Here is a 12,474-nt window from a genome sequence, read left to right as displayed (position 1 = left end):
GATTTTGGCCTAAATCAGACACTCTACATCAATGGATATTCTCTACATGGACATCAAACTGTGATATTCATCTATGTTCCAAGGGGTTTTTTATTGTCATATTTGAAACAATAAAAGATAAGGACTATGTCCTAAATGAGGGACCATGGTTCTGGGGCAATGCAGGGCTCTTCATGACACCTTGGTTCCCAGATTTTGATGCTACCACCATGGTGGTATCCAAAATGCCTGTATGGGTTAGGATACATAATCTACCACTACATTTTTGGCACCACAAAGTATTAGAAGGAATTGGGAACTCCCTAGGGAAATTTCTTAAGATTGATGCAGATAGACTTTCAAAAGGCATTTTTACCTTTTCCAGAATCTGCGTTGAAGTAGATCTTAGCCAAGGTTTACCTGATCACATTATGTTGGTTCACAAAAATATTCAATGGACACAACCACTAGATTATGAAAATATGACATTCCGTTGTCGTGGATGTCTACAAATAGGCCACCTTCAAAGTGCATGCCCACAAGCTAAAAAAGATCCCAAAAGAATTAAGAAACAATCACAAAATCCAAAAGGTTGACAATGCATTGAACCCCTAGAAAAGGCAATAGATGAACCAGAACTCCCAGAAAATACCACAAACAACAATGAACATATCACCCATAACATCTCACAGAGGGACAAGATTGAGCACAACTTCGCATTAATTTCGAGGCCTACCATCCCACAGTAGCAAACATAGCAGCACACCCATGGGAAAGAGGTAAGTGGAAACAAACAAATACATGGATCAAAAGGCTCCAATTCTGACAAATAACTCCCAACAACTACAAAAGAGAATCAAATGTCTATTGTAACATCCACCCCCAACACTAGTGGTTGGCGAAAAGTGCAAAAAAATAAAGGTAGAAAAGAATAGATTAGTTTGCTGAATGATTTCTATAGATCCTTAGAAATCAAGATATGGCTACTATGCATATGTTCTTTAGCATCTACAACATGTAATTTTTCTCATTATGAATAAAATTACGATTTTCCCTTGGGAAAAAAAATGATTATACATATCAGTGAATTCTTAATAACTATTTACTAGGTTGTTCACTAATATGTATTTGATTTAATGAATTTTTATTTATGTGAACTATTTCCATAATCAGATGGCTCATTCTTATCTCATGTTTAATCTGTATTAATCCTGCATATTGAACACATGTATACATAGTTATGCTTTTCCTCAATAACTATTTATTGAGTTAAAACTAAAATGTATTCATTTTAACCATTATCAAGTTGGAAGAACTATTTTTACACGTTGATAACTCCTCTTATATTCCCATGCTCAATCCCCATCATCCCTTATGCTATTTTTAAGATGTAAGAACTATTTCTTATCTCAATTGAGATAATTAGATTTAGAATAGGAGGTAGATTATTTAGATTTATTTTTATTATTAGATTAATCTAAATTTAGATTAGAAGAGCTTCCATAAAAATCTCCTACTGAGGAGCAATCTATTCAATTTCAATCAAGCCCACATACTGGTAGAAATTAACAAACCAAAAATATAAAGGTAGAATTGATACCTTGATTGGGTGTTGATCCCTTGTTGTAGGTAGGAAATTTTTACTTGTCGATAAATTGGTGCTAGAAGGAGGGCAGATAAACAAGCTAACCCTTTAAATTTTTATTTTTAATCGATCCTTTATAAACTCCTATTTGGAGATTCATTTCTAGACGATCACCTTGTCACGCTCCATTAAAAATAGTTAATCTTTTGTCAAAAAATAAGTTTGATGGTAAGGGTGAAACTACTACACCTGAACTTTTTTTTTCAATTTATTGATAATTGTGTTTCTCATAATATGCTTCATGAAGGTGTCATGTGTAGGATATTCAATTTCACTTTCAAAGGGCAAGTTAATAAGTGGTGCAAAATATTACCAACCACATTGATTCATGCATTGGAGCAATTTATAAATGAGTTTATTTTTGGTTTTAAATTTTTTAGTTACAATAAATTATGTGAGGAAATTAATGATCTTAGGATGAAATTAGATGAATCATTAAAAGAATTTTCTACAATGTTTATTCATATTTGTTGTAGATTTCCTTTGGATGATTTTCCTTCTATCAGTGAATGGTTTTAAAATCTAGTTTTCCTTTATTTGGAACAAAATTAACCAACTATTGATAGATTTGAATCAGGATTTGATACTCATTTACAGGTTGATTTAGAAGTTGTATAAGAACAACAATGTTAAAAAAAAATCCCTTTGTTAGATGAGAATAAGGAAAAATGTGATACTTCACAAGAAGTACATGTGATTTTTTTATTATCTTTATGTTTCATCATCTACTTTAAATAAGGAAGAAGGTTTTAATGTAGATGAGAAATGTTGTCACATTGTACAAGATACTACAAATATCTCAAGAAGGAAAGAGATTGAATCTAGAATTTGTGTTCATAATATAGAACAATCTTCTCACAAGTCAACTAATGAGATTCAAGACCAATTTCTTGGGAATTCTATTATTGATTATTCTACTAGTTCTCCATCAGAAGCAACTCTTGAATATTCTCATTTTGAAAAGTCTTTATACATGTGGGATGTCAATTTTCCCAACCAACTATCTGTTATTACACCTAATCTTCATACCTAATTACTTTTTACCATAATCCCAAAGGATTACAGTGTCTAAAATCCCCCCCCCCCCCCCAAATCTAAAGGCGTGTTTGTGAGCCCAAGCATCATTCTAAACTTCTCAAAATTTTCTCTTCCAAGTGCTTTGGTGAAGATGTTTGAAATTTTCTAGGCCATGGAACAACGTTTAGATGACTAGTTTTGGCCTCTACATGATAATAAATCAAATCATATTTCATATTGATGTGCTTGGTTCGATTATAGATTCTGGGGTTCTTGGCCAACATGATTGAAAAGTATTTTTGACAAGTAAATAAGTTGAATTCACTTATTTCTCCTGCAATTCTTCAAGTATATTACTGAGCCACAAAATTTCCTTTGTTGCTTATGTAGTTGCAACATCTTCTGCCTATGTTGTCGAGCATGCCAGAATTGACTATTTACGTGACCTCTAGGAGATTACTATTAATCATAGACTCATGAGTTATCCTGAAGTTAATACTTCATTTTCCTTGTCCCCGTCAAATTTTGAATCAAAATGTGTAATAAGATAGAATTCATCCACCTTGGTGTACTTGATTCCATAATATTGAGTTCCCTTTAAGAGTATCTCAGGACTCTTTTCGTAGCAGACCAATGTCCCCACATGATTTATGCATAAATCTGGAACGGATACTCACAACATATTAGATATCTATTTTGGTCATGTTTAGGTAGCTGAGACTTCCTACAAGTTGTCTGTACTTGGTTGCACCCTCAAATTCATTTCCTTATTTCGACATAATCTTCAATTTCTAATCCATTGGAGTGGAGAGAGGGCTAGAATTTGTCATGCCAATGATCCAAGTGGATATTGGTGGCCACATACCTATTCCACATGGACCCCCATCATTGTTTCTTTCTATTTTTCAGTTTCCTTAATTGTAGAACAATTTACTATTTTTGGCAGTTTTTTAGGTCCTGAACTTCCAGAGCCATTTTGAGGCCCTAAACGATGTTTTTTGGCAATATTCCTCCAAGTTCTTTCATTGAAATCACTTTTTCAATTGTATTCCTCGGAGAGATGTTTTGAACAAGGTATCATGCACATCAAGCAGAGATAATATGACCAAGTTATGACCCTGAGAAGTTGGTTGCCCAACTAACCCCAACGGGGCCCATAAGCTCTTGGTGTTACATCTCCTCGGGTTAGGGTTTTGGTTGTTTAGGGTTTTCTCTTATTGTTCAATAATAAAAAGGAACTTGAGCCTCATTGTAACTCATTTCAGAGGCATGTAGCCGCCACATCACTTCTCAAAGATAAGCTACCATCGCCCAAGCTAGTCTCATTTCCATTATGTTTGTAAGCATATTTCATTATTTGATATTAATGAAAGATAGTGTTATTTATGCTGCATCTTTGTATTTATGGTTATATATGTAATTTTTTGCGTTCCTATTTAAATTCAGATCAGTGGTATCAGAGTGATCTTCTCTTTCTTTGTTTTTCTTTGCATGTCCCCAATGAGGTCGGGATATAAGGAGTTAGGGCTCGAACTGGTCGAACCTTTGCAAGACCAGCCTCAGAAATCCCGATGGCCTCCCATGGGGGAAGAAAAGAAAGACAAGGGAGCAGGAGATCCTATCAAAATATTTCTCGAGGAGGCCCTCAAGAAACAAAGGAACGCGATGATGGATAAATTTGCCCAGATCCTTCAATGGTTGCCCACCGGCAGTGCATCCACATCCAACAGCCACTCTGGAGGCTCCACACCTTTTAAGGTACAAGTAAAATTTGACATTCCCATATTTGAGGGCCAAATAGATGCAGACACAGTAGATAAATGGTTGAATCTACTAGAAGGATATTTTTATGTTCATGATTTTTCCAGCTGAGAAAATATTACTTTTGCTCTTCTCAAAGCCACCCCCCACGTCAAGAACTGGTGGGAAACCTATTGTGAGCAGAAGGATGAAAGTACGACCTCATTGTTTTTAGCCACTCCCACTTGGAATTCATTCTAGGACGCCATCAAGGAGCAGTACTACCCTGTTGGGAGCTACGAGGAAAAATACATAAAGTGGACCACGCTGCGGTAGGGAAGGGACCAAGATGTGCCAAAGTTTACCAATGTTTTTCATACCCTTCACACGAAGTTAGGTATCAAGGATTCTAAGAATCATTTGGTACTCAAGTACACATCTAGGATGAGATGGAGTTCCTAGACATCTCCTCACTTAGCACGATGTACCGATATGCCGTCAAGATCGAGTAGAAGTTTAAACATAAGAAGTGAGACTTTGGATCTGCAAATCCAAAGCAAGGGAAAGGTGCTCCAAACCGAAGAGCAAAGGACAAAGCCAAGGCAGGATGGCCCAAGACAACCCACCAAGGCCACAAGCAAAGGACAACATTGTGAAGCCGAAGAAGGACACACGAAATTGATGTGAGTTCCATAAGAGCTCATGTTGGCTTAGTAGGTCCTAACCTAGGTTCAAAGTTAGATATGCCAAACAAATCCCTACACTACTGGCCCTTTCAACATCAATTTGCGGAGCGCAGATTGAAGTCTCACCCGAAGAAGTATGGGGGGATGTTGGAACCAAGTTTCCACACCTAGAGATCAGTGTGATGTCATTTTGTGCCCTATATCTGCCTTTGCACAAATCGATAAGCCCTTACGGCTTATCAAAGTAACTTACTTTAATCAACCTCTAGACCTTCGTGAAGGTCTATGATTAGATTTTGCAGACCCTGAACAGGTGAATTAGCTACTTACGCGCATCATAGGTTACTCTTAACCTAGTATTTACTCAGATCTACTTAAGTGTTCGATATTTTTAACATACAATGATATAATCTTCATGTAAGAACTTAAAATCAATGGTTCTCATATAAAAATATAGATCCAGTAAAGTCATGCATCGATACGTCATTATTTCACAAAACCATCATTTATCACAGCATAAAGCGTATTCATTTGAAGCAGAAGTAAAGATATATAACACGGGAATTTCTAGAATAATATTCTTTTATTGATATTCAGTTAACCTTACAAACTCAAGACTTCCATGTGCACTCAGCTGCAGGGGTCCATGCACTCAGTTGCAGACTCTAATTTATGCTTCTACGCACTCAGTTGCGGACTCTAATTTAGGCTTCTACGCACTCAGCTACAGAGCCTTTCTTCTACCTTCTGCGCTAACTTAGACTCCTTCACTTGTACCCATAGACAACTTCTATTCCTCTATTCTTATGCCTTAGACTCTCTAAGACACACCTATTTATACAATCCCATGGTCTGCGGACCATGGGTAGATCTTCAAAAGCTGACTCAACTTACATAAAAGAGGGTAAAACCCTTTTTGACTCTTTAATTAACTACATGCTCCGCGACCACAATTTGTGGAGACTTTACATCTTTATACATCAAAACTTGGGATTTTTCCCCAAAACTAACCTAGGGGACCCCATCCCAACAGACCCCCAACACAAAGATCATGACTCGCCCTCGAGTCACTCAACTGGGGTGGATATCTTGCTGTGAAGATCCCATAGCTCTACTTGTGCAACCACTACTTCAATAATGCTCTGCGTGACTACCTTATTGATTTGTTCTACCAGTTGCTCTACGGCCGGTCCTTCACTGGATCGCTTGATTTGCTGTTGCACACTCTGCAAGTTCACCAACGTTTCCTGTATGTTGGCCAAGACTACGTAGGCTTCATCCAACCAAGGCCCCAACCTAGCCATAAGGACTGCCTCTTTCTTCTGCACCACTTCCACTTGTGTATGCTTAGCCTCATATAGCTTGGTGAGGCATTGTGCGGTAGCAACGGTGCGTGTCGTCGCCCTTACTTCGTCGTATTGTTCTTGGAGCTCATGAACCTCTGTATTTAATACCTCAAGGTGGGATATTCCTATAGGATCATCGCTACTCCCATGGACTACTCAAATAGTGTGGTGCATTCCACAATCATGACATCCATCGTAGAAACTCCATCCTTAACACCGGCTTCGCACTGTTCCCTAACCTCTAGCGGAGTTGAAGGCTATGACTTCAGCTCCAGTTAAGTGATTTTCATGTTCAGCTCAAATTGAACTCTAGCCACCTTTGCCTTGCAATCAAATGCCCGCAGCAAGTTTTATGATCTTGGCCTCCAACAATGCTTCCTCGAGTATGTGCAACCTTGACACTGTCCTGCATGCTTCTGTCACTGCGGCCGCTAACTGAGTGCTCTGCACCTCGATGGTTTCTTTTCTTTTAACGCCTCTGTCTTCTCAGTGAAAATCTGCTCATTGTTCACTCAATATTCACTTATGAGGTTGAGGGTGTGTTGCTCCCGTGCTCTTAACTTTGTTGTCACACCTATCTGCAGCGTGTGAAGATACTCATTGGGGAGTGTGGCGAGGTTGAGGCCAATGTTCTTTAGAGAACTCACGATGACCTTGTCATTGGCCACCTCCATGCTCAATGATCCTTCCGGTAACGCGATTTCCCAGAGATCCAGTGATCTGGCCATCTCTATTTCCTGACTAGTCCCAAGTGCCAAGCTTGTCTATGGAGCGCTTACCTACCCTGCGCTGACCTAGATCGTATTGGTCTGGATCTGCAGCTCACGCAAATACTTTTGGATAGTACTTAGCGCCTATTGTTTTTGCTGTTTAAACTACTGCAATAGTTCCGTTGTGGTGTCACACACCTTATCTCCGATCTTGTCGAGATCACCTTCTGTTAGTGTGATCGGATCCAATGATGAATTTGTCGCTTTTGATTTCTTCTGGGACACCTCCTTCTACTGATCCCTATACCATTTTACCCTGAAGGGAGTGCTATGTTCCTCCTGACCTCCACTGCCTTGCTCTAACTGCTCCTCTTCCTCCGTTTGGGGCAAAGGGGACTTACCGCTCCGCTCAGATTCACGCTCTTCATGTTTGGCCTGCTGCTTCACAACGCACTCCTTTTCTAGCTGGGCCTTCTCCACGACCTCTTTCGTTCACTTCTAGGCCAACTGTTAGACCACCTATTTTGTTGTTGCCTTCTTTTTCTTCTTCGTGGAACTCGCCTTGCCTTTGCTACTGCCTACGACCAGATCGGATGGAGAATGCCAATCTGTTGGCCATCACTTGATAACCTCCTGAATAGCATCATCTGTAGCAAGGTAAGGCAGGTCAAACCATTTCTGCTGCGGATCCTTCCACGCCCTAATATAGACGTGTTGGAAGTCTGCCTTAAACTCCACGTATTCTGATAGCTGCTCAAACACCGATCAGGACAACCGATGCTTCTGGTTGATGGCCATGTGCAAGCTCACCTCCATCAATACCTAGAAAAATTTGGTCTCTGTGACCCACGCGACATCCTTTATCGCCCAAAGGGAGGCAAACTATGTAGCCTCTGGTAATCCTTTCTCTAGGGGAGGAAACTAACTATCCTCCGACAGTTCCCAAGCCACTAGCACGATGGAGAGCAACAACCACACGTAGTGGAAGGTTTTTCTCTCATCCTGAGCCTCGTGACAATTCACAAGGAACTTGCTACAGAGGTAGTGTGACAAATTGAACTGCACGCCCTCCGTGCACTATGCATCTAATGAAATTATGGGCACCAAAAGCTCGTCCGCACAACATTTTCTCATGACCTTTCCAGCTAATATTTGTGTAGTAACTTTCATCTTGAGGTCAGTGATGGATGTGATGGAGTACCTACGTGTCTTTTTGACCATCTTGAACTTTTTCTTCATCTTCTCTGCCAGGTCGCGCTCACTCATCTTTCCACCAAACTCCTTGGCCAGATTCAAGCCTGAGTGTGGTAATAGCGTGATCCAATGGATCAACATATCTGTAATTGGGATTGGCACACTTAGCCGAAAACACCTGTCATGCACCAATGTTAGCAACTACTTGATACAAATGAAGTTGTTGTTGGAGCAGTGGTAGTGGGGCACCCACAATAGGTTAAACAACCCCAACTGATTCACTCCGTTAATCCACTCAATCGAATCCAACATGGTGACAATTGATTCCTTGTAATATACCCTCTTCATATAATTCTTCGTCGTAAGGTGGGGGAACCTCTCGTGGTCTACAAAACCCCAATCTTCCAGCTTTAAATGGGGCACCTGCACCAGGCACGGTCCTTCAAATGTGATGCTCTTGGGTAGTAGGTGCATGTGAATTAGGAATTTCTCTTCGTTTGGGTCTTTGGTTCTCTTCACTTTTCCCTTACGTGGATGGATATAATTCAAAAACTTGGAGATAGGTTCCATGCCCTCGGCATCTATATCCTCCATGCCCTCTTCAACTTCCAAATCTACCACTTTCTGCTTATCCCTCACCGATTATTTAACTTTCTTCTAGGCCTGGGTAGCAGAGTTCTTCCTTGGTGACTCACGCAATGACATCGGCATCTTCTTCTTGTCTTTCTTGGGCTTGGGGGCTTCTCTCACTAGTGTAGGCTTCAGTTGAGGTGACCTCGGCACTGTAGGCACAGCAGCTAGAGCCTCCATGCTCACAACCTGTGGATCAAATCCCTCAGAGATGATAGTTCATCCAGTGCTTACGCTTTCACTTGGTCCAGACATCATGCTGAGAATGAACTGTTGGGTATCCTGAGGTAACCTGTCAAACATAGAACTCGCGACTAAATTTGCAAAAACCTGAGGATTCATAAACAATGGATGACACAACACAAAAATTTTAAGGATTCAGAGTGTTATTTGCTAGACGGCCACGCTTAATTTATAGGCGAATTTGAATTCAAATTCGATTGTTGCCCCCGAAATCTGTCCATAAATGCTGATTTGGCAGAAGATCTTCAAATATTTCAACCTTAAATGCCTTAAATGTTGCCTCCCCACTCCTCTTAACTGTCTCCTCACTGTCAAATAATGAACAGTGATTGTAACAATCATTTTCTAGTTGTGTTGTGTGGTACCCCCTTCTGTAGCGCAAATCCCTTCACACTTCTTTTGGTATTTTGACATATCCCTTTTTCGTGTAGTCCCCCTATCGCCAGCTCTACAAAATAGGCAGTGTAGTTTATAGTCTTGCGCTCCCTTGCAATTGCCTGGAGTGCTATGATTATCCTACCGTCATGTAGTCATTGGGCCGGATCCCCTGTGTATGGCTTCAACTGGCTTCCATTTACCCTTCCCAGAAATGGTTCTCCATTCAACTTTGCAAGCTGAACTGCGCCACCATCTATAATTTCCTTGACGACATATGGCCCCAGCCAGTGCATCTGAAACTTCCTTGGAAACTTAGAAAACTTACTATCATATAGTAAAAATAAATCATTTACCTTGAAGGTGTGCAGTTTAATGTGTTGATCTATTGTGGCCACAACTACCACCCTATTAAAACATGCTCTGATAGCAAGTTTTTGAATGGGTCCCGTAGAAGTTTGATTTCTCATTTGTTAGAATGATCTGTTTTATCACAAGGATTTTAACTCTTTTCCGAGTCAAATTTTCCATGCCTGATGGCTAATCCATTAAATAAACCTTCACTGCAATGGTTCATTCCCGACACAACCTAGCCCTTTGTTCACTCCCTTCATCGGGACCTTTTAATCTTCACAAGCATGCATGATACACTTATGCCTGCACAAATAATCACCCCCACCCTTATCATAATCATCGGTGTGCTTAACTCACGATTTCTTCTGTCACGTCCTCTCTTTTTTTCATCATAACTCCACATAACTGAAATACTCTAAAAAACAGGCGTAAACCCTTTTGGGCCCATCGCAAATAACACAAGGCATTCATGGCTTCTGGACCTGATGGATTTTACTAACTCAAATGTATACATTTCGGGTCCAGAGCCCCATCGCAAATCGCTATCGGGCCAGCCCCAAAGCTATGTGTATAAATAGTGCACCTTTGTCTGCTGGACCCACTGACCCTATTAAGCATATCATATATATATATATATATATATCGAGTTTGGTGTTAATCGCTTACACTACCAGCCTTGTACCAAAGCTCATGTACATATAGCGTGCTTCCATCTGTCGGACCCGATGGTTTTATCAATCACGATGTATATATATATCGAGTCCGGAAACCCCATCGCATATTACATATCGGTGGAGCCCGGGGGTCAGGAAATTAGTGGAGAGGCGAGAGCCAGACCTGGCGATGATTATATGCCTGATTATATAAATTTTGATGTCTGACTTGAGCGATTAGGGTGGGATTTCCTGTGTTTTCATATGTTTTCCAAATTTTCCAAAATTTCAAAGGGATTGGGTTTTCAGTGTAAAGGGAGGGCCTATGGAGTCCCGATAGTGCAATTGCACATCGGGGAAGTGGAAGGCATGGGTACTGCAACCTATGGAGGGGCCGATACCCAATTTCGATTTAAAAGAAGCCCTCAAAAAATTGTGCCAAGCCTATGGGTTAAGCGGGAAATTGTCTATTGATTGTGTATCAAGCATAAATCCTTTTCACACTTGTTCCGTAGTTTTATAAAATGAATGAAGGCAACGTTTAAGTTTGATTGAAAATTTTTGTTTTATTGTTCACAATCATCAAGCTAATGCTAGCTATCCTTGCAAGTGAGAAGCAAAGGACACAGGAGGGGATTCAAAGGGCCATGTATGTAGAAGCAATGCATTTAAGGGTCTGGATGCAAGCGTTCCGGGTCGGAACCCCACGCATTGCCTGTACATTCTGTAAGCAGAGCTGTCCTAGTATTCATTATGGGAAGGCAACATATAGTCACCCTTTTCACCAACATCTGTTCTCTTCATCAGGAAAGGAATCGATCCGGTCGTTATGCTTTCTACATGCCAGCAGTCACGCTGACAATCCTATCTTTGTGTACTCGATTTGCATACCTGAAATAGTGGGAAGATGAAGAGGCAGGGTAGACCTAGAGTCAGGGGCATTTGCATAAGTATTACCTCCGAAGAGGAGAAATGGATTTTGATTTTCGAGAAGAACAGTTTTGCTTTATTGTGAATAAGGAGGACTGTTTTGGGGAAGAAGGAGCCTTTAGTTTCAGACTTATTTAATTCTTCTTTTATATGTTTTGGATCAGAGTTTTGATGTTGGCATGAATGTAAATGTGATTTGTATTTATGCATATTGATGACTTATAGTTCACTATTAGTCTTGTTAAATTGAATGTGATTCAATATCATGGTTAACTTGTCAATGGTCTCTGATTTGAAACTAAGTCAAACATGAGTTGCAAGTTTAATTTCATAAAAGAATGTGGATTCCTATATGAGTGATTGGATTGCAATTTAGCTTTAATACATTCTCGTCCAGTTGTGAATTCAATGATTGATTCATTTGGACTTGAGTCTATACATGATGTTTAATCTTCTTTATCATGCTCTTGCTGAACATATATATGATGTTTAAACCTCTTTATTATGCTTCTGTAGGATAGATTAGGATAGCTAGGACTAGATTAGAGTAGTTAGAAGTAGTATAGATAGGATTTAATACATAGAGGTTAGTTGTTTTATTTTTGTTGATTTAATTGAAGTCTTCCTCCCAGAAGCAATCTTTCGACATGTTCAAATAGTTTACGAGGTCCCTTAAAACCCGTCGGAGCTAGCCATTCCAAACAAAAGCAGGTCTAATTGGGGCTTGTGATCGGGTTAGTTCCCCTTGTTGGCATTGCACACATTTGCCATGTCAACAAATTGGCGCTAGAAGGAGGGCCTGAACTACCATCCCCAGCTTTTCAAGATTTCATCTATAAGTGCCACACATGGATTCAAAAGGATTAATGTATGGATCATAGAGGCCGAAAAGACCACTCCACCCATTTGAAAGAGCCTCATTTCGAAGAAACAGAGACCCCTCTAAGTCCTGTTTCCGGGTCACCCAAGGAA

This window comes from Pinus tabuliformis, chromosome 2_1 (genome assembly GCF_031772625.1).
Source record: "Pinus tabuliformis cultivar Carrire ecotype Pingquan chromosome 2_1, CPIR1, whole genome shotgun sequence".
NCBI classification, from domain to species: domain Eukaryota; kingdom Viridiplantae; phylum Streptophyta; class Pinopsida; order Pinales; family Pinaceae; genus Pinus; species Pinus tabuliformis.
Note: the sequence above shows the minus strand (reverse complement) of the source record.